The sequence below is a fragment of the Theropithecus gelada genome, chromosome 5 (assembly GCF_003255815.1).
Source record: "Theropithecus gelada isolate Dixy chromosome 5, Tgel_1.0, whole genome shotgun sequence".
NCBI lineage: Eukaryota > Metazoa > Chordata > Mammalia > Primates > Cercopithecidae > Theropithecus > Theropithecus gelada.
In genome coordinates, this window is record NC_037672.1 from 122,725,759 (window position 1) to 122,753,413 (window position 27,655).

The 27,655-nt window shown below is 37.3% G+C and overlaps 1 pseudogene; it reads right to left on the reverse strand.

The window, feature by feature from the left end:
• Nucleotides 1-17,885: 17,885 nt before the first annotated feature.
• LOC112624364 lies at nucleotides 17,886-18,818 on the reverse strand (annotated as a pseudogene).
• Between the last annotated feature and the right edge of the window lie 8,837 nt (nucleotides 18,819-27,655).

Consider the following 27,655-nt stretch of genomic DNA (forward strand, 5'->3'; position numbering starts at 1 on the left):
CACCAACTTGTACTTTTTCACAATTATTCTTGGCAAATTACTTTCTTAGCTTCATGCAAATATTTCAAATTCCTCAAATTCCCAAATGCTCTAGCAATTACTTTTTTGTAAACCACAAAGTACTATTGAAGGAAGACACACGAGACTAAAATGGCTCATACTGTTGCTGTCTCCTCGATATTATACTTACATAAATATTCATATTGATATAAATCTATATAATAAATACATTTGATATTTATATTTAGATATGTATAGAGATTTCCCAAAGAAATCACAAGAAAGGAATAAAATAATAAAATACAGACATTATTTTCAAATGTTTGATATTGCAAACAAGCTTTACTCTTAACAGTCATTTTAAAAAGCAATTCAGTTAAAAGGTGGTAGAGTTCACAAATATGAATGGCTATTTGTGGTATGGGATAAAATTATATTACAACATACAGAGATGTCAAGAGTGACATATTCCAAATGAGTTAGAATGAAAAGAAGATAAGGCACCTTAAAGAAAAACGTTGTGTTTTATGTTCCACAAAGAGGCTCTAGATATGACAATGGCCTATGGCAAAGAAAGAAATCAAAATTTGAATAGGCTAACTCATGCAATGTAAAAACGGAAAAATAAATGATATTTTCTAATTTAATGTATTATTTTATTATAAGGTAAAATTTAAAAATGAGTACAATAACAATCCATCTAAAGATTTTTCCCTTAGGTCTTCTTGTTGGCAAAATGAATAAAGATTATAACTTGATCTTGGAATAAAACAGTATTGTTAAAATGGTTTAGTGATTATGGCTAGCATATTATGAAGCAGAATGTGATGGGAAATTAATTTGAAGAAGAGTGTTGAAATGAAAAATTACTTTTAAATTCTGGAAAATAGGCAAACATTATGGAAAATGCAACTTTTTTGGTTAAGAAGAGTGAATTCCAGAAGTGAAGAATAGGAAAAATTGGACTTACTTGAGGATAATGTAAAAATGACTTGAAGGAGAAAAGATTAACAAAACTATGAGTCATTGTGATGTTTTTATCACTAAAATAGAATTCAAGGGCTTGACATTTTTTATATTATGCCTCTTAGTAAGTGACATGTATTAATTTTTGGTCGTTATTTTGAAGATATGATAAGTTATGATCTTCTTCCCTATGTTTACATAAATGCACTAGTTAGCTAATACATTCTGAAAGTCTCTAAGCACAACATAAGAACTCTTGCTTTATTTCAGAATTTTTGCCTTCAAGTAATTAACGTCCAGTGGAGAACAAGATGACTTACCTCCCAATCAAAAAATTAATTTTCTCTATTGGTACTGCAAACTCAGAAGCAAGGATGCTGTCACAGCCTTATATAAATAGACGAAACAAAAATATTCTTTAATACATTAACATAATTACTAATTCTATTCTTGAATAGATTTTTAGAAATTAGATACGTAAGAAATTTTTAAAAATCAAACACTTGCAAAAACTCTAGTTAAAACTACTTTCTCTTTTAAAAATAGTTAAAAATATGTGTGTGTGCGTGTGTGTGTGTGTGTGTGTGTGTGTGTGTATGTATACTTCTAGTGCCCTCCCATTGCTTTTTCAATATTACTGTCTTATTTTCGAGCAAGTGTTAAAGTCTTGAAAGGCAAAAACTATGTATTAATTGCTGTAGCCCGACAATGAATGCAAATAAACTAAACTAATGTCTGGTAAGTGTTTGCTACGCTGAAACATATACATGGTTGCAAACACCTTCTGCAACTGCTATAAGTCTGATACTGAAACCGGAAAGGTTCCCTTGTCCCCGTTGTAGAGTGCGCAATGGGGGTGTGGCTCACTTTCAGTTTCCCGCTGTTCAGTCCTCCAGGGGAGCATACAGACCGGCAGGCTGTGGGGCTCGGACCCAACAGCAGTGTCTAGGGGTGAATGTTTACAGCTCCTGAAGCCCCGGTGGACGTCTGTTACAGGGTTCTCTCTTAGTTTGCAATCTGTAGTCTATAGGCGGCTTGTGTTAACTAGCTCAATTAGACCCCCTTCCTTATCACAAGGACACAGGGCTTTCTGCATCGCCAGGTTTCTTGCCTTGGTGTACCAGAAGAGTTGAATCACACGTGGGCTTGGAGAACGAGTGTAAAGTTTCATTGAGTGCAATAGCTCTCAGCTGATGGGGAACCCGGAAGGGAGATGGTCTTCCCCAGGAGGAGATGGGCCACTCCGCGGCCGCCGCTATCCTCCCACTGCCCCTGCCAAACTCTGCCTTCTCCCCTCGGCACGCAGGTGCCTGTATGTGTGCCCTTCTGCCTTCTGCCGAGGTGCTCTTCTGGACACCTGGCTGCCTGTGTGTCTGCCCGCTAGGGTCTCGGGTTTCTATAGGCCCCAGAATAGGGGCATGGTGGGCCAGGGTTGTCTTGGAAAATGCAACATTTGGGCAGGAAACGCCAGTCCTCACCTAGGTTCATGGGAGTGGAGCCCTAGCCAGGGACCATGCCCTCCTCTACCCAGCACTTCCCTCCCCCACTTCCCTATTATTTAAAGGCAACACGCCGCCAGGTGCGGTGGCTCACGCCTGTAATCCTAGCACTTTGGGAAATTGAGGTGGGTGGATCACCTCAGGTCAGGAGTTTGAGACCAGACTGACCAATATGGTGAAACCATGTCTCTACTAAAAATATAAAAATTAGCTAGTCGTGGTTGCTTGCACCCCTTGTCCCAGCTACTAGGGAGGTTGAGACAGGAGAATTGCTTGAATCTGGGAGGCGGAGGTTGGAGGTTGCAGTGAGCTGAGATCGCGCCACTGCACTCCAGCCTGGGAGACAGAGTGAGACTCCTTCTCAAAATATAAAATAAATTAATTAATCAATTAATAAATAAATGGGACCACACTCTTCCCTTCCCAGCATTCCTGCATCAATACCATCATAGAGGTTTCCTTGGCCTTTCAGAGTTCACCCTGCATGCACAAAGGGCTTAAGATTACATGGGGGAGAAGTCTTAATCCCTACTGCTGATTATTCTGGAGATTGGCTCTCACTAGCTAATAGCAGAGAGTTAGCAGTGTTAGGCTTTTTGGGCGCATCAGAAATTACCTTCCCAGAGTCTACCTGATAATCTCCATGTAGTTTCCAGAGCCTCTCATCATCCATCCATAGGCAAACCTAAATTAACATGAAGTACACATTAGATGGAAATCTTTGCAAAACTGGGTCCCTTTGCTATGGGAGCTATTAGATAAAGCAATCCTGTTACTTCATTTACTATTAAAATGTAATTTAAAATAGTGGATGTAGAATAAACTCTGTGCAGTAAGAAAACAGTAATATAATCTAAAAGGAGGATAACCTTCTGGTGTCAGGCAAGATGCTAATGCTTTATATGCACTATATCATTCAACCCACTAAGCATCCTTTCAGATAACACGGGATAAGTAACTTGCTTACAAATTGCACAAGTAACTAATGGGAAAGAGCTGTCTGAGTCAAATGCCTATTTTAATAGAATATTCTAATTTTAATTGCTGTACTATATGCCCTCCCTCTGGATTACTACCGTTTAAGGGTAAAAACGATAGCATCATGGAGAATTAGGAAGAGGCCTCTCACTGTATTTAGGAAAAACTTCATTCAAATAAGGCTCTGCTTCACATGCTAAAATTTGTTTAAATTGAAAATACTTTTGAGAAAGCCAAATTAAAAGCATCAAAAATTACTAAAGCTTTTGGAAATATGCTTATAAGAGCTGGTTTATGAGGGCTATTTAGAATTTTGACAGCAAACTGATGGTGTAGGATTGGCTAATATATTTATTTTGAATGATGGAAGAGTAGTATCAGAATCCTACTCTTCACTTTATGTATTTAAAAGTACCCCCCTTCAATTTATGTTTTTAATGACTGAGCCTAATCGTGAGCATTTCAATGCATTTGACTTTATTTGTAATGATTCATTTAGACAGTATCAATGGGAGGAGAGGTTTTTGAAAACCTAAAACACAAGATATAGATACAGTAAAAGGGTTTGTGCTTCTGTGTCAGTATGCGTTAAAGAGCTAGTCTGAATTAATACATTTAAGTAGATGTTTTGTTTAATGTCCCATTTCGAACTTTTCTCATTTCCTCCGTTCATCCTGCCTTCCATCCTCTAATCCACCAACAGATATTCCTCAACAAACTCTTAACCAAACTCTCAGCCATATCCACCACCACCAAACTCATTCACTCAGATATGCTGTGTTAATCCTTCATTCTTTCTTCTTACCAAACTTATCCTAAAAAAGAAATCACATGGCAGAAAGCAGCCTAAATTTCTATCCTCAGGTGTTTTTTCCAATTTAATATAGGTCAAAGAAATCATTTAAAAAATTAAACTTTATAATTTTACTGCCCCAAACCTCCCCCTATAAATAGTAGAGACATTTGGGAGGAAAATGTCACTACTCCTTTTATTCTGTCCTCAAAAATGTTCCTAATTCTTAAGAGTAAATTTTAACTTTTAGAGAACGTGTTTCCTTTTCTTTGAGTTGTATATTGAAGAGAATAATCATTGACATGAAAATAGCTCAAGTAATTGTGACTGGTTATGGATTACGCAAAGAATGAATATTTCTCTGAATATGGGAAAAGAAAAAAATACTTAAATAATACAACATGATATTTTAAAAGTCCATTGTATATGCACACAAGTGCCACACATTTGGTAGGTTTTAGAAATTCCATTTTTTAAAAAATTTCAAAATATAAGAAATCATTTTTAAATATTGGATTCTTTATTAGTTTTGGAAAATTTTCAGAAAAAAATTATTAGTCTAGTTAAACTAGTCAGCTAGAAATCTTGATACCTGACTAAACTGGATATTTTAGAAAGTTTTATTTTGCCTTTTGTATTTGATCTGCATATTTAGTTTTACATTTTAGCTGCTAACTTTAACTATCCAAAGATTTTTGAATGTTTAAGTTACATGTTAGTTATGGACTGCTGTATTGTGTCCCCTAAAATATATATATATGTGTGTGTGTGTGTGTGTATATATATATTTATGCATTTAACTTCTGACTTCTCATGCCTCAGAATTTGACTACACTTGGGGACAGGACTTTCACAGAGGCAATTAAGTTACAATGAGGCCATTAGGGAGGGCCCTAATCCAATATGGCTGGTATCATTATAAGAAGAGGAGATTAGGACACAGACAACACAGATGGAGGGAAGACCTTGTGAAGACAGAAGAAGGTAGCCATTGGCAAGCCAATGAGAGAGAGGCCTTAGAAGAAGCCAAAGCTGCCTACACCTTGATCTTGGACATCCTGCATCCAGAATTGTGAGAAAATAAATTTCTGTTATTTAAGCCACTCATTCTGTTGTATTTTGTTATGGCAGGCTAACTCAATAACAACCTTTCAGTCTAGGATTCATTTAAAATGCACACTCTGATTTATTATGGTCTTTATTTAAAAGTATAAATCATTAAGTCTTTAATACCTGGAAATCTAGCTAATTTCAGACTGGTTAATACGACCAGTTTCAGATGGAAAGATCCTGTAAGGACCAAATGCAAACAATCTAAAATACAAAGGGTAAAAGATGAATTTAGTTATAACTTTGATAAAAGATACAAATTCTAATTGTTTGTGACCATTGCATGTTATCATCCATAGTTTTACTAAAAAGCCACTAAGTATGTGCTTGGTAACATTTACTGTGGTTGCAGTTCATAGTTGTCTGTACATCTCCTTCATCATATGGAAGGATGTGTCACCTGACCTTATCTCCCAGATCTGTTAATTCCAGACAGAGAATAGCTTTTAGAGAAGACACGGACAGGGGAAGATTGCCTGGGAAAAGGTAGCCACCAGGGAAGCTGTGAACCATCAGTTTACATTTAGAGGGATTGTCTTGTCTGATCCTATAAAGCCTGTTGAATGAATACAAGTTCCCTTTGTTGTCTTATATTCCTATTTTTTCTAATATTTTATATAAGTATCAGAACTTAATAAATGATTTAATATGTATGAAGGGAATTGGTGACTGCTCTCTTATTCTTTTTGGAAGAGTAAATCAGTAAGGATTGAGAAGAAGAGAGAATTACATAAGGAAATGTGGTATTTGGCAAACCATATTAATAATACAGATGCCATACTGTTACTATGTCTTCCGTAATCTGATGTGAAATATTTATTTATATTAAATCAGAAAATAGCATCTTTTCACTAGATTTATGTGATATTCTATGTATTTCTTTTTAGAATTTTTTTATAACATTCATTTCTAAAGTTTAGTCTGCCTGGTCTATGTTCAAATGGTTTATCATTATTACAAAATCTGAACTTATATCTGAGAAAAAAATTAGAGTAATATTCCACTTTTCATTTAAAAGACAACATTGCTTTGCTAGCAGATTGTTTTTTTCTGGATGGCACAAATAAACTTCTGATACTGATTTTGGAATTACCTAATAGGGTGCATACACAAACAAATACACATGCTGCACAAACCTAAGCAAATTGTCTTTCTCATCTTTCAGGAATTAAAATTTTGGTGTAAGGGTGTTTAGATTTAAAGGCAAAATTCAAAGAAATGCAACTCACAATAGAAATATAAAATACTCAGATCATGTCTCTGTCTTTTTTGTTTCTTATTCTAGTTGTCTTCATATCATCTATTTTGCTTGATGTAATGACTGACTGAGAATATCAGTGGGTATGTTTTTTAGGATAGAATAAGTACCATAAAAAATATCCCCAAAACATACACTGGCTCAAACATAATGTAAGGGTACAGTAACCTCTGCTACATAACATGAAAAATGTTTCTCTTTATTCCTCCACATGGATGAAATACTTTCGTTTTGCCATGGCCAAAAAAGAGAACATTAACTCATTCTCAGGTCCATATTGCCTGCAGTCATCTCATCTGGTAGATCAATTTAAAAACTAATATTTAATTTTCCATGAAAATTAAGTAAAAGTGATAAGTCTTGTTAGTTGCCTCTTCTCTGGGAGTGAGCAGCAGAAAACACATTCTTGATATGTGGATAGGAGACTAAATCTTTAAAATAATTTAACCAGAATAGCACAAGTAATAAAATGATTTTCAAGGCCTCAAAATGGCTTTATCTTCCAGAAATATATGCTGAATTCCTATTAGTTCAATTCTTTAGGTGGTTCCTGAGGTTGATATAAACTGACAATTGCCACATGTGGCATGTGATATGGGAACCAGCCTAAAATATTGGTACCAACACTACATAGTGATCGTCTTGAACAACTTCAAATTCATAAACTTCACTTTCACTTCCAAACATTACATGTTGATTGCTGAGTACTTACTCAAGGCTTATAATGAGTAGATATTATTTAAACAAATATAGTTTAGCTGTGTAATTTTAGACTAGCATAATGTCTGACATATAATAGTAAATAGACTTTTGTTGACTGAACTAACAGATTTCCACTTGGGGCTAAGTAATAATACTGCTTTAAAAATTCAATTTGAGAAGTTTATATTAAAATTTCATTCTCTACTGTTTTACAAGCCATTTTATCAAGGTAAAAACATTAAGCTTCACAGCTGTATGTATTTTTGCTGTGTACTATAAATATAATTCAAGAGTTTGCTAACAGCATTTATTACTTATCTTCTTTCCTTTTTCCCTTTTAATAGTTTTCATTATGAGCTCTTAAGGTATATGCAGGGCAGGAGCATTCCAAATAGCCTCTTTACTTTCTCTCTCTTCCTGCATTTGGTGATGGCTTACTGATCTCATATAAGTTAGAATTTTATTGACTGGTATTCTTAAGAATACATACATACATTTGTATATGTGCATATATATGTACATACATACACATTTTTATATATCTATACACATACACACACTTTTTATATATATACACACACATGCATATATATGTGTTTGTATATATATGTGTGTGTGATATGGTTTGACTGTGTCCCCACCCACATCTCATTTTGAATTGTAATCTGAATTGCAATCCCCATGTGTTGGGAGTGGGACTTCGTGGGAGGTGATTACATCATGGGGGCGGTTCCTTCATGCTGTTCTCATGATAGCCAGTGAGTTCTCACAAGATCTAATGATTTTATAAGGGGCTTTTCCCCCCTTTGCTCACCACTTCTCTCTCCTGCCACCATATGAGGAACGACATGTTTTCTTCCCCTTGTGCCATGATTGTAAGTTTCCTGAGGCCTCCCTAACCATGATGACCTGTGAGTCCATTAAACCTCTTTCCTTTGTAAATTACCCAGTCTCAAGTGTTTTCTTACAGCAGTATGAGAATGGACTAATACCAATGCAATGGACCTTAAGGATACAAACACATAAGAACACACACACACACACACACACACACAACTTTTACTACTGGATAAATTGTACATACAGTAAAGTTATGGCAAAGAGAACTGTATTTGTTATTGTGATGGTTAATTGCATGTGTCCACTTGTCGGGGCCACTGAGTTCAGATATGTGGTCAAATCTGGATGTCCCTGTGATGGTGTTTTCAGATGAGATTAATATTTAAGTTGGTGGACTTGGAGTAAAGCAGATTGCTCTCCATAATGTGGGTGGGCCTCATCCAATCAACTGAAGGACTTGGTAGAACAAAAGACTGGGCATCTCCTGGGCAAGAGGACATTCTGCAGCAGATAGCCTTCACAGATGAACTACAAAACTGGCTTATGTTGTGCTTCCATCCTGCCAGCCAATCCTTCAGATTTTGCACTTAGTGCTTGGTGATCTCTGTAGTCACATGAGCCAATTTCTTAAAATAAATCTCTCTCTCCAAACACACACACACACACACCCATGTGCTACTGGCTCTGTTTCTCAGTTGTGGTGTGAAAACTAAAGAAAATGCATGTTCTGTTGGTTACATGATATACACATTAGAATACATTCATGTGAAATTGTGAAAAATAGAAATGCAGTTACAGCAGGGACTCTTAATTGACTTCAGATCTCTCTCTCTCTCCCCTTCCTGTATCTTAACAGACTCTAGTCTTCAACAGAGAGTAAGACCACTCCTATAAAGACGGGCTTTTCTGGCCTCCAATGCAGGTAATTACATAAGCATGCTATAGACTGCTGGTGCCTTCCACTACTTTATGATATGGTGTCTAGGGTTAGAGTTTATTCAGCTACCTTGAACCAGAAGCTAACTTTAGAAATGAATAAAACTAGTCCACTTATGTTGTAATAATAAGGTAGAAGGAGCCTGGGTTTCCAAGGACATTTTGCACAGAGCTATCATACCAATCTTGGATTGCTCACTGTTGGACTTTTTACACATGAGAAAATATAATTCAAATATATATCTAAACTACTGCTGTTTTGTATTTCTATTGCTCACAGTTTAACCTAATACTGATAGAAAAGTATGATCAAAATAATTTAAAATAGTTATATAATAACCCAGATACTGCATTTTACACTATGAAATTCAGAGTTTATTAAGAAAGTATAGAGGACATCTAGTCTTTGTTCCTCTTCATTGCCTGTGCTTTTTCTTTAGTAACAGCATCCTGATTTTCCTTTGTGAATGGTATAGAGTCTTGCTGTGTTGCTCATTCAAGGTGTCCTAGCATGCACTGTCTTTAGCCCTCCTTGGTAACTTAAATCCTAAGTAAAGAGTGAAGAATAGAAAGTGTTTACTTCTGATGCAAAGCGGGAACACCCTAAGGAATTACCCATCGTGTTCCTGGTATTCACAGCCCTGGCACTGCTCTGCTTGCAGAAATTTCTGAGCCTATTTCAATTTTATCTTTAATTCTATTGAGCTTCTAAGAGCTATCATATAACTTTTTTCTGTTTTGATTATTTTATTCTGAGTTTGTTTTTTTATTGCTCATAAGAGAAAAAGAGTAAAAAAAAAGAAAGAAAAAAAGGAAGGAAGGAAGGAAGGAAAGAAGGAAGGAAGGGAAGGAAGGAAAATATTAAAACAACAAATTTAAAACTCAATAAGATACTGCAATGGATGAATATCTGTGTCCCTCAAAATGCATATGTTGAAATCCTAACCCCTGGCCAAGCACGGTGGCTCACGCCTGTAATCCCAGCACTTTGGGAGGCCAAGGTAGGTGGATCACCTGAGGTCAGGAGCTCAAGACCAGCCTGGCCAACATGGTAAAACCCCACCTCTACTAAAATACAAAAAAATAGCTGGGTGTGGTGGCGGGCACCTGAAAGTAATCCCAGCTACTTGGGAGACTGAGGCAGGAGAATCACTTGAATCTGGGAGGCGGAGGTTGCAGTGAGCTGAGATCATGCCATTGGACTCCAGACCGGGCAATAAGAGTGAAACTCCATCTAAAAAAAAAAAAGAAAGAAAGAAAAGAAAAGAAATCCTAACTCCCAATGTGAGTGATCCTTTTAGGTGGGATGGCCTTTAAGAGGTGATTAGAACATGAGGAAAGAGACCTGATGAATGAGATTAGTGTCCTTATAAAAGAGGCCTAAGAGAGCTCCCTTCTCCCTTCACCATGTGAGGACACAGTAAAAAGATGGTTGTCTATAATCCAGTAAGAGGATCCTCACCAGACATTTCATCTGTTGGCATCTCACTTTTGAACTTTCCAGCCTCCAGAACTGTGAGAAATACATTTCTGTTGTTTATTAGCCATTCAGTCTACAGCATCTTCTTTTTTCCCTCAGCTTCCTGAGTAGCTGGGATTACAGGTGCCCACCACCATGCCTGGCTAGTTTTTACATTTTTAGTAGATACGGAGTTTCACCATGTTGGCCAAGCTCTTCTCAAACTCCTGACCTCAAGTGATCTGCTAGGATTACAGGCGTAAGCCACTGTGCCTGACCAGTCTACAGTATTTTATTATAGAAGCCCCCCAAATCTAAGACAGATACCTTAATCATTAAGCACCAGGTTACACCAATTACTTTGTAATTTGCTTATAATCTTCCTTCTAAATTTGGAGGAAAAAAATGTTTTTCTAATTTTCTCTATAACTTTCATAGTTTCCAGAATGAGTCTATGACTCACAGATAATAGGCTGTCTTTAGTATTGAAAACCCTTTTATGTAACCTGTTAGTAAAACTCATCTGTTAGGGTTACTTTGAAGATCAGAAAGAAATATTTAAAAACATTTCCTAAGGTATAAAATGTTTCATAATAAAAGGTGATTATTTTTTCTAGAACAAGAAGACAGTATACTTCTAAAGTATTATTTTCTTATTCATTTATTAGAAGACATTCATCAAAAACTAATCTCTGGAAAGTATTTGGAATTTTTTTTTAACTCTCTGTATGTGCCATATTAATGTTATGGTAAGAATAATTAGAATTTTGCCTGACATTTTGTCACTTACAAGAATTTCGTTAACCAAAAAAATGTAGGCAACTATAAAGTCCCTAAATATTTTGATCATGACAAACAAGGTTTATACATTAAGCAGTGTCCTGTTCAAGAGGAATTGTACAGTTGTACAGAAATGTGCCTTTTGGTGTTATTGGTTATTGCTCTAGATCAAGTGCAATAATTCTTACCCATTGCTCTGAGTGAAAGATGTAACAAACATCGTTCTTGGCTTCAAAAAGACTGCTTCTTGCTCTTATATGGAGAATCTCAATACCAGAACATGAGATGGATACATTTTGCAGAAAACAAAGTATTTAATGTGAGGTGAATAAGACTCAAGCCCATACAAGTTAAAGGTATATATAACTAGGTTTATTCCTGTCACTTATATGCCCTCCCTACCTTTGCCTTCCACATTTTGTAGAAGTGAGAAGAAAGTATTAAAGTCCTAGGTGTTCTTAAGTTGGGGTTTGATAGAATTTTGGCTCATGAACTCGGATGAAAAGATTACTTAAAATAAGCTAGGTGTGGTGACTCACACCTGTAATCCCAGCAATTTGTGAAGCCAAGGTGGGCAAATCTCCTGAGGTCAAGAGTTTGAGACCAGCCTAGCCAATGTGGTGAAACCCAGCCAGGCATGGTGGTGTACACCTGTAGTCCCAGCCTCTCGGGAGGCTGAGGCAGGAGAATGGCTTGAACCAGGAAGGTGGAGGTTTTAGTGAGCTGAGATCATGCCATTGCACTCCATCCTGGGTGACAAGAGCAAAACTCCATCTCAAAAAAATGAAAATAAAAAAATAAATAAAATAAAATAAGCATTAATTAAAGAAACTAAAGAAGACCAAGTAAATGGGGGGCTATTCCATATTCAAGATTGGAAGAATTAATATTTTTAAAATGTTCATACTGCCCAAAGAGATTTACAGATTCAATGCAATTCCTACCAAAATTCCAATGTCCTTCATCACAGAAATGGAAAAAAAAAATCCTAAAATTTCTGTACAACCACAAAAGACCCAGAAAAGCTAAGGAAATCTAGAAAAAAAGAACAAAGCTAGAGGCACTACCTGACTTCAAAATATATTACAAAGCTGTAGTAATCAAAAAAATATGGTATTGGTGTAAAAAAGACACATTGAGCAATGGCATAGAATAGAAAGTCCAGAAATAAGCCCATTTATCTATGGTCAATTGGTTTTCTAGAAAAGTGTCAAGAACACACAACAGGGAAAAGATAGCCTTCTCAATAAAGGATGTTGGAAAACTAAATATCCACATGGAGAAAATGAAAATGCACCTTTATCTTACCCCTTATATAAGAATAAATTCAAACTGGATGAGAACCATAAATGTAAGACTGGAGACTGTAGAATTACTAGAAGAAAACAGGGGAAAAGCTTGAGGGAATTAGCTTGGATGGACCATAAGCTCCCTGAAAGAAAACGGCATTCTGTTCACTCTTTTGGTTCCCAATTAGTTGAATAAACATATTTGAATGAATGAATGAATGACTACTATAAATGCTGTGAATTCATAACATTGCTTTGCTATTCACTCCTTTGACAACAGTCCTATGTACACTTTGGAAATAAACTTGTATAGGTTTATTTCCAAAGTTGCTAGTTGAGCTGAATTTAGACACTTGTTTATTACATATTGCAATGACTACAGTCATTGTTTAGTTCTGTGGAGCTGCTGTAACAAATTACCACAAACTATGTGGCTTAAAACAATAGATATTTATTCTCTCACAGTTTTGATGGCTTAGAAGTCCAAATGCAAGGTATCAGCAGGGCCACCTTCTCTCTGAAGGAAGGATCCTTTCTTGCCTCCTCCTAGCTTCTGGCTTGCAATGGGCTCCTTGGTGTTCCTCAGCTTGTGGCAGCATGACCCTAATCTCTGTCTCTGTCTTCACACAGTCTTCCTCCGTGCATCTCTCCACATTTACAAATTTCTCTCTCCTTATAAGGACATCAGTATTATATTTAGGGCTCACGCTAATCCAGTATGACTTCATCTTTATTTGATTACATCTGCAAATACCCTATTTCCAAATAAGTTCACATTCACTGGAAATTCAACATCCAACATTTATAATCCTAAGTTGCACTTACATAGTTCTTCCTATGTGCCAGGCACTACTTTAAGCACTTTACCTATATTGGTTTATTTAATTATCACAAGGGTTCTATGAACTAGGTACTATCATTATCTCAATATTGTAGAATAGCAAACTGAGGCAGAAAGACATCATATAACCTTCATGGTCACATTGTGACATGGTCACATGGTCAAATAGGACTGACCTTTCCCTATGGTTACATTTTAGATTCAAAACCTGGAAAATTGGCTAAAATGTTCGTGCTTTTAATCATTACAGACTACAATCTCTCAGATAAGATGGGACTCATTCAATGAAGCAAATATTCTTGAGGCTCTCTTTTGTTATGGAACCTAGCTTAATGATAAAGCTAGAGGGATGAAGTTAAAACTCTAATATTTTAAGATTATATACATATAAAACTATATATATATATCTTATTTTCATTAGATTGCATTAAATGCTTCAATATGTAACACAGTTATCTTCCCCAGGAAGTATATACTTGTGAAATTCTTTGTGGTATCCCTGGGAATCCCTTTACCGTGTATCCATGGCATTCTGCCTTTACTGGGCTCATTTCTTCCTACTCCCCGGAATATTTATCAAGGGAAGTTTCTCCTTTCCTACTCTACTCTATTTTATAGATATATATCCATGTAACTATATAACTATATATTTATATATACATATATATATAAAAAACTTGGGAGAGTTTGGATCTGGAGACAGACTGCTTATCCTCTCGGTGTGACTTTGGACAAATTATTAAAACTATATATATATATATACACACACACACATATACACACACACACATGCTTCACACTTGTGAAGTGTTGAAGATTAAACAAGTTTATTGTATATAAATTGCTTAGAATAGTGCCTGGCAAATATACTATTTTTATGACATTAATTATTAACATTACCATTACTATTGAAAATAAATTCTAAATTATTTATTTTACATAGATGATCTATTAGGAGAAAATAAATCTTTAAGTCAAAATGAATATTATTTTAATGTATGTTTCACTTCTTCCACCTAAACTTAAGAATTGCTTATTTGCTTCAAAATACCCATAAACATCTGGATTTGAAAAAATATTCTCTCTCCGGCTGTCTGGTGTGGTTCTTCTCACTCCAAAAGTGGGGCAGATGAAACCAGAAGGATAGATATATACAGCATAACTTATGAGTGCCTAAGTGTTAGGTCTGTGACTGTCATCTCTCCCACCTTCTGTGAGATTCCTCCCGTTGGTGTAGGAAGTGACAAAGGTTCAGGAATCCTTGGATAAATATAAACACAAGTTTGAAAACTGTAAGTGTGAGTTTGTTTGTTATAATGACTCATCCAGATGCAAGCAAACAATCTCATCAAGATCTACACCTACTGGATTTCTAGAGTCACTTTCTTTTATGCTTATGTATCAAAGTATGCCATACACCCTCAGAAGTTTTTGTTCTTTCTAGTTGGCAAACTTCCTGAATAAATTTGTATTTAAATTAATATGTAACAATTGAATTTCACTTAGAATTGTTTTTTTTCTGATGTCTCACCTTTGTTAACTAGGTTAGTACAAAAATAATTGTGAGTCTTGCAATTACTTTTAATAGATATTAAATATTAATGTTTTTCCCAGTACAAACATAAATAGGGCTTATTTGTTTGATTTTTATATTTCAAAAGAAATAGGTCATTTGCCTTCAAAATGAACACATTGATGGCTTTCCGCTAGTGAAGTAGAAAATTTGGAAATGATATGCATTTGGGACATGAATTTTACTTTGACTAAAAAGAAACCTTATTAATTATATATTATCTGTCTGGCCCACTACTGTCAATGTGATTTAAAAGATGAATGGTTAAGCTAGAATAGTGAAGAGAAAAACCACTGTACATATATTATCTGATGTTTACACAAGCATATTTATAAAGTAATGTTTAAATGTTGGGGTACATTTGCATTTTTTTTTCAGGAATAACATAATTAAAGAATGTGGGAAAAAGAAGTTTTAAGATAAACAATTTTTAAGTTCATATGTAGACTGTAAGCCTTGTAGCAGAGAATAGACTTGTGTACAAAAATAATTATTCCCGTTCCATATCCATTATGGTGAATAGGTATGAATAATGAAATTTCCCTACTTGGAAAATATTTGCTTTCTTTGTTCTGCTACTTTGGGCTTTAACCTAGGTCTAAAGTACAGTAGTTTGGGGGTAAAGATGAGAGAAGAAAACTTCTGTTTCTACCTTTAAGTAAGAAAACAGATACTATGCTGTAATTTCTAGTAGTGTTAGATTTTTTTCCTCAAATATATTGTTCCTTGCCTTTGCTTTCAGTTCAAAAACGGTAGCTTGGGGACACAAAGCAAAGCCTTAGAGTAGGAAAGAAGAAACTTCCCTTGATAAATATTCCAGGGAGTAGGAAGAAATGAGCCCAGTAAAGGCAGAATGCCATGGATACACGGTAAAGGGATTCCCAGGGATACCACAAAGAATTCCACAAGTATACGCTTCCTAAGGAAGATGACTGTGTTACATATTGAAGCATTTAATGCAATTTAATGAAAATAAGCAGATACTATATATCGAAATGCACATATGCGTTACAGATTGGAGCTTTTCATCAGTAACATAATAACTCCCCTTAGGTTTCATAGGCCTTTCCCAAACAGGCAGACAGACACATGTGATACTTGTGGAAAAAGATGGCTTTGCTTTTGTGAGATATGTAGTTGGACTAAGCTGATCAGAACAGAGGTTGTTTATTTTGTTTCTACTCAATCATTTCTGGCCTCTTGACAAACTTAATTTACTTAAAAAAATAGAAAAGTATCGTAAATATATGAACTATATAATGTATGACTCTATTAGCAAAATTGGACATTTTCGCCATGTATATGTACTTTGTTTTGTTATATAACAAATTTATCATATCTTTTTTGACTATTTACCCCATGAAAATAGGCATGTGAGTTATGTTTGCTAACAATCTCTAACGTATAACTATCCCTGATGTGCAAGTATTTTTGAACTCAGAGGACTGTGTTGTAATTAATACTGATGGAGAAACCAGAGTTAGAAATGTCTTTAGCAGACACTATAACACATTTCCAGCTTGAGCTTGGACTCACTGTAGGTGGCACCACACATGTGCAACACTGCTTGAAAATAACTGAGCAGATTTAACACAATCATCTAGAGCAGGTATCAGCAAACTTTTTCTGTAATGGTACAAATAATAAATGTTGGGATTTGCAGGACATGTGGTCTCTGTACAAGTCTTTAATTCTGCCACCATAGGCAAAAAGCAGCCACAGATAATGTGTAAATGAAAGAATGTAGCTGTGTTCCAATAAAACTTTATTTAGATTTGGCTCATCAAGCCCTGATCTAAACATGGAAGTGTTTTAAAAAATAGTGAGTTTGGAATGAATTTGTCCATAAATGTGAGTGTCCTTTTGGATTTACATTTATTTCTACTTACTTGATGTTGCTCTTTCCTTTTTTACATTTTAAATTGTTGATATAACATTTTTTGTTTTAAAATGCAACTATTTTTTCTTCAAAAAGAAAAAAAAACTTAGGTTTTTTTCTGCAAGCAAAATGGGAAAAAAAGTATTATTTTTACTGTAATTACTAAGTCATAGACATGTAAAATCCACAAAATGGATTGATGATTTTAGAAATGCAATATCATACCCAAAGGCACAAGCTGTTTCAAACAGTCTGTACATATTGGGCTAAAACAAAACCCAAACCAAACCTTAATTCCACCAGCAATGAAACGTGTCTGTGGCCTTGGTAGAAACATCATGACTTGCTCAACACGGCAAAATCCACAAATCCTCTCTAGTGCTATGTGGAAGTATCCCACCAGGTCCCCGAGTCCGGAGGCGAGGTGGGAGATTCTGGTTGCACCCAGTGCAAAGCGTTTGAATCACTGGACCAACTTCCAAGTCGATTTTTATAAATATGCACAAATAGGCTAGGCGCGGTGGCTCATGTCTATAATCCCAGAACTTTGGGAGGCCGAGGCGGGTGGATCACGAGGACAGGAGTTCAAGACAAGCCTGACCAACATGGTGAAACCCCGTCTCCACTAAAAAAAAAAAAAAAAAATAGCCAGGTATGGCGGCACACACCAGTAATCTCAGCTACTCAGGAGACTGAGGCAGGAGAATGACTTGAACCCGGGAGGCAGAAGTTGCAATAATCTGTGATCGCGCCACTGCACTCCAACCTGGGAGACAGAGTGAGACTCCGTTTCAAAAATAAATAAATAAATAAATAAATAAATAAATAAATGCAAGTAAGTTACAGGCACTTGAAATGTCTTTCGCTGGAATAACCCAACATTGCAAGATAATGTATCACAGAGTGCCCAGACCCAAGCTGGGTTCAACAGGCAAGGATTATGGTTCTCTCAGTCTCTCTCAGAAAACAAGAAGCTGTGGGATTAGGTTTCAGCCAAAGCTGTCTTCTCAGGACAACATTTAGGATTGCTCTGCCACAATTTGTTGGGTCTGCCTTTGATAACAGTATAGCAAAACACTATTATCACCATCATGAAGAGGAAGTAACTGGTATGCATAAGATGCAAATTCATCAATGAACAGTCATCATCTGGAGCAATAACTGTATGCTTGGGATTAAAAGCATGATAGCCTTTTTCAATAGGCCTTTTCTAACACCGGAAAAGACTGTAACCTTGAGCGTATTGTCCTGGCCTTTCTATCAGTTCCAAAGATCTTGCACCATAGTGTAGCATCGCTGTGTGTCAGAAACACAGTGCGGTGGCTGCACAGTGAAGGGGAACACACCCAGGGTGTCCCTGAGGGTCATGCACGCTGTGAACACCATCTGCTCATGGGGACCATCAAGAGCACAACTATCTGATGTTCAAGTTGCAGGCAGAGTAAATGTAATATTTATCCCTTCGTGGGCTTCTCTGTCTCAAAGTCCAATCTGATGACCTAAAATGATTGAATACAGATGAGTGATGCCATGAGAGTACCCTCCAAATAATTTGAGTGGGTCCAGGGTTAGGATGATTTTGACTGAGATGTTAACTGGGCCTGAATCCTCCAGGGCCTGGGAAGACCCAGTGGATGCTCTGGTCTGCATGGTCATTATGCTTCCCGAAGTTTTGGTGTCATTTTTGAGATACCTTAATGTTTCGTTTTCTGATGCATGCAAGTCCAAATCATTAAACCACAGCAGAAAAGTATTCCGATCTTCTGCCATTTCTGGTGACTTAATCTCCATGATTTTGAAGAAACAGTCCAGGGTTGGGAAAGCTATGCCACAGTGCCCACAACGATCATAAAGACCACCAAGGAGGCGGACCGATGATGTATACCTTCAGATTCTCCAGGGGGTTGATGTTAAAAATTATTTGGGTAAGCTCCACTCAGCCTTGGCTGGCACCTGTGTGCCTGCGTGCCCAGCCAGTCACCTCCTCAATGGTTTGCATCAGTCCCAGGGACACTGGGCACCAGGCTCCCCACTGTTCTCGGGGGAGTGTCCAGCCGGGTCCATAGGGCCAAGCTGAGGACCAGAGACCAGCTAAGCTCCTGAAGCTGCAACACAGGGTCTGCTTGACTCCAGTAACCACATTTAAATATTCTTAAAAATTGCTCAATCTTGAACTTTCCCACAGAATTTCCTTTGTTGAATGTCTTTAATTAAATGTAATGGATATAACCTGTTATATTTTAGAAAGTTTTAAAAGAGGCTATGTCTGCAGGACAAGATAAAGTTAAATTAAATAAGGAATATGAGACAGGGTTACAGTAGGATAGAAAATAGCAGGATAGAAAATTAAGATGTAATATGATGAGATGCACAAAAGACAGTTTATGAAATTCCGTTCACGTCCTACATATAGATCACATTTTTGTCTCAAAGCCTTCTAAACACATAGCGTGAAAAAAGAAACATGATTTACGTCAGAATGTTCAAAAGTTGAAATCTTATTTTTGCCACCAGCAAAGTACAATGTGGGATTCCTAATTCCAAGATATGAGAAAAAATGTTTTCTTGTGGTCTCCATCACTAAAACAATAGTAAAGTCCTTGCAATTTATAAAATCTTTATAAAAGAAGATTTTTGGTAAACACGTTGGTTGCTTAGTTTAACTGAAGCTTTTGGTTAAAATATTGGTTATATAATTGCTTCAATATTATTTTTCAGTAGACCCTTGAAAAACATACAAGTTAGAAATGCTGACCCTCTGCTCAGTTGAAAATTCATGAACTTTTGACTCCCCCAAACCTAATTACTAATAATCTACTCTTAACCAGAAGCCTTATTGATAACACAAATAGTCAATTAACACATAATGATGTGTATATATTATATAATGTATTCTCACAACAAATTTAGAGAAAGGAAAATGGTATTAAGAAAATCATAAGGAAGAAAAAATGTATTCACTATACAGTAAGTGGAAATTCATCATCATAAAGGTCTTTGTCCTGGTTCTGCCCACACTGAAGAAGCTAAGAAAGAGAAGGAAAAGGAAGGATTGGTCTTGCTGTCTTCACAGGTGGCAGGGGTGGATGAAGTGAAGGAGGTGTAAGAAGAGGCAGGAGAAGCAAGTACACTATATGTAACCTTTAGAGAATACATTGTAATTTCTAACTTGTTTCTTTTTCACTCTAAAAATGTTTCTAATGGTACCAATGTGTACGGAATCGGTGGGTTCTTGGTCTCGCTGACTTCACGAATGAAGCCTCAGACCCTGGCAGTGAGTGTTACAGTTCTTAAAGATGGCATGTCCGCAGTTTCTTCCTTCTGGTGGGTTTGTGGTCTTGCTGGCTTCAGAAGTGAAGCTGCAGACTTTGGCGGTGGGTGTTATAACTTACAAATGCCCCGAGGACCCAAAGAATAAGCAGCAGCAAGATTTATTGCAAAGAGCAAAACAAAAACAAAAACAAAAACAAAAAACAAAAAAACAAAACCTTCTACAGTATGGAAGGTGTTTACAGAGAACAGATTGGTCAATTTTACAGGGTGCTGATTGGACCATTTTGACAGGGTGCTGATTGGTGCGTTTACAATCCCTGGGCTAGACACAGAGTGCTGATTGGTGCATTTACAATCCTCTAGCTAGATATAAAAGTTCTCCAAGTCCCCAGTACACTCAGGAGCCCAACTGGCTAACTGGCTTCACCTAGTGGATCCTGCACAGGTCTTGCAGGCGGAGCTGCCTGCCAGTTCCTAGCCATACCTGCATTCCTCAGCCCTTGGGCGGTTGATGGGACTGGGTGCTGCGGAGCAAGGGGCAGTGCTCGTCAGTGAGTGTTGGGTCACTCAGGAACCTAGGGCGTTGGGGGGAGGCTCGGGCATGGCAGGCTGCAGGTCCGGCGCTCTGCCCCACGGGGTGGCAGCTGAGGCCTGGTGAGAATTCCAGCACGGTGCATGCAGGCTGGCAGTGCTGGGGGACCCCGCAACCTCCGCAGTTGCTGACCTGGGTGCTAAGCCCCTTACTGCCCTGGGCTGGCAGCACTGGCCAGCAGCTCCTAATGTGAGGCCCACGGAGCTCGTGCCCACCGGAATTTGTGCTGGCCTGTGAGTGCCACGCGCAGCCCTGGTTCCCGCCTGCGCCTCTCTTTCCACACCTGCCCTCGAGCAGAGGGAGATGGCTCCGGCCTCGGCCAGCTGAGAGAGAGGCTCCCACAGTGCAGTGGTGGGCTGAAGGGCTCCTCAAGCGGCACCAGAGTGGATGAGGAGGCCAAGGAGGCGGCAAGAGTGAGGCCTGCTAGCGCATTGTCACCTGTCACCAGTACTCTTTAAAACATTTTACTTTAGTTTCAGCACTCATATAGAAAAGTCCATGTCATAAAAGAAGTCCAAAGCGGCCCTAAATAATCAGAATCTTCCACCAAGTTGTCCAATGTCAATTTGTTTTCTGGCATTGCTTCTTCTATGACTTCTTTCTCATCATCTGGGACTGGTTCAGAAATACTGATCTCCATCCAGTTGTTTCTGTTAATATCACCAGTGTGCTGTTTATTAGTTCTTGAATTTCTGTAAGATCCACATCTTGAAACTCTTTCCCACCTACTTTTTAAAAAATATATATATCCAGAATCTCTTTCATGATTTCCTTCATTGGCTCTGTTGTGAATATTGTGATGTCACAGAATTTTCTCCAGCAGGAATTTATTGTTTGGATCTTGATAATTTTCATGACTTTTTCTATCACGTTGATGGCATCTTCAGTGGTGTAATTTTTCCAGACTCATGGTCTCTCAGTCGTGTTTCTCTTCCACAGCTTTGAAAATCTTTTTTATGGAGTACCATTTATTATGAGCCTTAATAATCCTTATGACCCCTTGATCTAGAAGCTGAATTAGAGATATGTTTGGCGGCAAATAGATATCTTTGATGCCTTTGATGTTGAACTCATAGGATTCTGAGTGGCCAAGGGTTTGTCTAATCAAAAGAATGCCAAAAGGCAATGCTTTACTAGAAAGGTACCTTCTGAGATCAGGGACAAAGCATCAATTGAACCCATCCAGAAAAAGGGTTCTTGTCCAAGTGTCCTTGTTGTAAAACCAAAGACTAGCAGTTGGTGTTTATCTTTCCCTTCAAGGCTTGGGGTTTCACAGCTTTACACAAAAGGTCAGTTCTGAACATAAACTCAACTTCATTTACATAAAACAGTAGAGTTAGCCTGTCCCTTTCTGCCTTAAATCCTAGTACTCACTTCTCTTCCTTATTAATATCCTTTAAAACTCTCCCCGCCCCCCCTCACCCCCCAGAATAGGGTACTTTTGTTGACATTAAAATCCCATTCAGGTAGAGATACTTTTTCTCCTCAATGCTCTTCTTAATGGGAATTCATCTGCTATCTCTTGGTTAATAGAAGGCGCTTCTCCTGTTATTTTGACATTTTTAAGCCAAACTTCTTTCTAAAACTGTGAAATCATTCTTTGCTGGCATTAAATCCTCCAGCTTTAGATTCTACACTTTCCTTTTGCTTTGTCGTAAAATGACTTCGTTTTTTATCAAATCATGTTAGAGTCTATCTAGGCTTTAACCATATTAGATTCTAAAGACTCTATCTTACTGCTGTAAAGAAAGAGCCTTTCTTATAGCAATCTTGTATCCACATAAAAGCTACGTTTTCAATACAAGATAATAAGACATTTTGCAAAAAGTACAGGGTTTGTTCACCTGCTGGCACAGCTATAGAAAGGGCTTCATGTATCTTTTTTCTTTTCTTTCTTTTTTTTTTTTTTTTTTAACAATGATCCTTACCCTGGATTCGTTTATCTTGAAATGGCAGGCAAACACAATTGCAGACCTCAATTTAAAGTATATATCAAGCAATTAACCTTTTTTCTTGCATTTTCATGACTTTTCTCTGCTTTTGGGAGCACTTCCTGCATCACTAATGGCACTGTATTTTGGGTACTATCATGTTATTCAGGGTTTGTGATATTGCACTAAACATGGCAAATACATGAGTATAATGAGAGATCCTTTTTTACTGTGATAAACAGTTTACTGTAGTGAGGAACTGCTCACATACAGATGATTAAAATTACAAGGTGTTTTCAGCAGATACTCACAACACTTCAGCTCACTTCAATAGCAACAAGAGGTGGCTACAAAATTATTACAGTAGTACAGTATGTATTTTAGTTAATTTTATGTGGTTATGATTTGATACTGGATCTTTATATTTGTTTACATTTCTTTGGACTGTGAATGAGGTCATGTATTGTCAATAAGTGTGTGTATAAATTTTGATAAATTTTAACTTTTGTAATAGATTTGTGTGTATTGTATGGTAGTAAAGGATAAAATAGAATAATATCTGCATATATTTTACTCATTCATGACATACCTAACTTTTTAATTTTTTAGTTATTTTTAGGCTATAAGGTTTATCTGTGAGTTTTTTCAAATTTTCTCAAGTCTACTGAAAATTTTCTAATATATTTGTTGAAAAAGATCTGTGTATAGATGGTCCTGCTCCGTGAAAATCCTGTTATTCAAGGGTCAGCTATATTTTGAAGAAAACCTTAGTGTTACTATAACGGATCTCCAATGGAGCAGCAATAAAATGTGTTAACGTAAACGGGAAAATTGGAGATTAAAATAGTAATTGGAACTAAACCCGTCTTCATTGTTCTCAGACATGTGGCTCAGAAAACCCTAGAAGCCACAGAATCTTTGGAAAACAATAGAGGAAAAGACCTTAACGAGTGCATTATTTCTTATGGCATAGGTAGCCTTTTGCCCAAATCATAGGGCAGAGGAATGTTCTCCTGGCAGCCCACATAGGGAGCGAGAAAAAGACAGAGCTGAGAATCAGGCTAGGACAGGTATGAAGATAATACTGTACTTGGGGTTTGTACCTCAAAAACATGCTGGGAGGAATAAAGGCAGAAACCAGAATTTAGTGCAACACTGGGAAACTGAAAGCAACAGGAGTGTAGTCATGGGATTTCTGTATAAGCAGAGACAGCCAGCTACAACTTAGTTTTACAGTATAGTAAGTGAATAGGTAAAGCCAAGGAGACAACAAAGCAGTGGAATGGAAACAGTAGCAGCAAAATTCCTTGAATTAGGAAAAGAAGTCGGCCGGGCGCAGTGGCTCCCGCCTGTAATCCCAGCAGTTTGGGAGGCCGAGGCAGGCGGATCACAAGATCAGGAGATTGAGACCATTCTGGCTAACACGGTGAAAACCCATCTCTACTAAAAATAAAAAATAAAATTTTTTTTAAAAAAATTAGCCAGGCATGGTGGTGGGCAACTGTAGTCCCAGCTACTCGGGGGGCTGAGGCAGGAGAATGGCGTGAACCCGGGAGGCAGAGTTTGCAGTGAGCGGAGATTGCCCTATTGCACTCCAGCCTGGGTGACAGAGCATGATTCAGTCTCAAAGAAAACAAAACAAAACAAAAAAACAAAAAAGGAACTCAAATCTAAAGGAAGTCTTAAAAACATTTTCAAGAATTACCTTTTTAGAGTTACTGCTCGAAGAATATGATCACCTTGGCAGTAAGAAACTTGGAATCCCCAGAAAGGATGAATAAAAAGCGCCTGAGTACATACATGCATAAAAATGAAGTAAAAGAAAAATAGGTAGAGGTCAGATTTCTATTGTAAAATATTAACCTATAATTGAATCTTAATATTTGTCTATAGTTAGCTTGGGTGAAATTATACAAGTCACTTTGTGTAGGGGAGAGCTAGCATTTACTAGGAGAAAATAAACACTTCATTTTAAGTTTGCAATTTCGTTTAAACTTTGGAAAAATGCTTATTCTACATCTAAGTTGCAGGACTATTAAGCAGCTTTCCTAAGGTCTCACATCTATGTGAGTCAGTTTTGAATCTTACTTCCATTTCCCTGGCTGACTCCCCTCCAGGGCACTCCTTCCCATCACAAGTTGACTTTGGGTCTGGACACAGCATTGTTGCAACGAGAATGTAAACCAGAGCAACTGCTGCGTGACTCAGCCATTCAGGCCTCTCTAGGACTTGAGTCATGTTAGTTACCTTTCCTGCAAGTCAGTTTCTGCATCTATAGAGTGGGATGATAGAACCTGTCTCACAGTCATGGAGCAAGGATGAAATGAGATAGTGAATGTCCAACGCTTCTTTGCAGCTCGCAGGACTGCCATATCTTAAAGTTCCCCATTAAATCCCTGGACAGGGGCAAAGCTGCAGCATTGTATTACAAGCACATAGTAAGCACTCAACATGAAGTTACTGTGATTCAAACAAAGCAAAATGGATATTTTTTACAATAGTTATTTGCTAAATATGACATTATTATAGCCCCTTCTGCAAAAAAAAATGCAAGAAATCTTTGCATCCCACCAAAAAATAGCTAAAATGGGAATTTCTTATCATTATAATTCTTCATTTCAACTTTGTTTAATTATATCCTAAACAACGAGGGATTTAGTTTATTTTCTTAAGCTATTCTAGTAAAAGCTTCACATGCAAATGTTCAGTTTCATTCACAGCTAATATTTTTTCAACAAATAGCATAATACTTCTTTTACAAAATACAGTTAGAATATATATTTGCCTAGTTTTTCATAAGTAGTCACAGTTCTTGCTCCACACTCATTGAAGTTAATACAAAAACTTGACAGAAAACTAGCAATCTAACCACAGCAATTTATGTAGATTTTAAAGTCATGTAGATTTTACCAAAAATTTCAACCCCCTTGAACATAAACATTCCAGGCTCATGCCTATAATCCCAACACTTTGGGAGGCTGAGGAAGGCAGATAACTTGAGCCCAGGAGTTCGAGATCAGCCTGGGCAACATAGGGAGACCGTGTCTCTACAAATATACAAATATTAGTCAGGCATGGTGGTGCGTGACTGTAGTCACCAGGTATTTGGGAGACTGAGGTGGGTAGAATGCCAGCACCCAGGAAGTCGAGGTTGCAGTGAGCCTTGATCACCCCACTGCACTCCAACCAGGGCAAGGAGAGTGAGACTGTTTCGAACACACACACACACACACACACACACACACACACACACACACGCACACACACGCACACATACACACACCCTCTTAAATTCTTTTAGTTTTACCCCTTTAAGATGTCCCTGCAATTGCAACCCCTTTCTTCTGTCTTCCCCACACAGTCACAGCCAATCCTTCCTATTTTGCACAGATTCTCTCCTTAGTTTTAATTATCTACTCGGGAAAACAAACTAAAGAAGTAGCTAATTTTTAAGGAAAGCCACTGAGAAAACAGCTCAGCTGAAAGAAAGAGCTGAGTCCCTTGTTTCTCAAACGTTGCCTTCCTGTTCTCACCCTGAGAGAGGTCATCTCCCACAGTGAAATCTTTGTCAGAAATAGTTTCAATGCTTGGGAGATACTTGAAGCTACCTATTTGTACATTTTGACCACTCTGTGCCCTTTCCCCCTATCTGAGTGTTCTTCCAGACTAAAGTAGCCTCAGAGTGAGGCTAGCAGGCCCTCCATGGTGTCTATGCAACCCTCTGTCCCTGACCTACCAGCAGCCAGCAAGCAGACTGAGGCAACAGTATTCAAATAGGATGAAAAGATGTTCATAGCTTATTTGAATGTTAAGTGTCTTTCTTTATGCAGTCGCTTTGTTGTTTATATTGTCATAGAATAAATAGTATGATAGTTTATTTTTGTTGCTTTTGAAAAGTGCATAGCTGATTTAATGTATATTCATGTTTCATAATGTATTGTCTGACATGTCTCTATAGTCTCTATTCTCTCTATATATATTTATATTATATATATATAGAAAAAAATATATATATATATTTCTCTTTCCCTCTGGCATATCTGGAGGTTACTTTGTGATGTTGGTGTAGGGGAGATGTAACAATGTCATGTTCTTAAGGCTTTGATGCTGTCTTATTATTTTTACCTAGACAATATATACTCTTTTCCAGAAACATATGCAAATGTAGGCTCCTTTATGAACCCTTCCTTTCCCTTCCTGAGACAAGTTAATCACAGCCTCTTCTGAAATGCTTCTATTGTTTGCTCCTCACAGGCATTCCATATTGTTCTAATACAAAGTTTCTTCTCCCTGACTCTTACAGAGGTATTCCTGTTGCCTAGAAAACTGCCTGCCACAGAGAACATGAAATATTTATGTCAATTGAATATATTGAAGCCAATGAGGCAGATTACTGCACATATTAATCTTGATAAGCAGTGGTTTTGCATTTGGTTTTTAACCAGATAAACAAAAATGTATTTAATGCAGATGGGCACAAGTGAGCAACACTCAAGACTGGGCTTGCAAAACAAAAATCTCCATGTGCATTTTTTTTTAAATCGAGGCAAACCAAAGGATTTTTTAAATCAATATTGTTATTCTACTAGAAGTGACATCACTTTTCCCCTATTGCTATGAAATTTTGTGGTTTATATTGTTCAGTGTAGATAAGTTATCGTAGAAATTATTGTTCTGACTTTCCTCAAAACTAGCTTTGTGAACCCATGTGTGTTCGTGTGTGTGAGGGAGTATACAGAATAGAATTAATTCTTGTTCAGTGATTGCATTATAGAAAGTGAATTGAACAACGGCCATTGGCAATTATATGTGTGCATGTAAACACAGGAACACACCAGCCCTGGCCTTCTGGTGCAACAGACAGTGTCATGACTTTACTATGTCCAATGGAATTAAAGTTGGACATGTATAATTCTATTATTCATCACTGTTTTTCTTTCTTAGATATGCTGATAG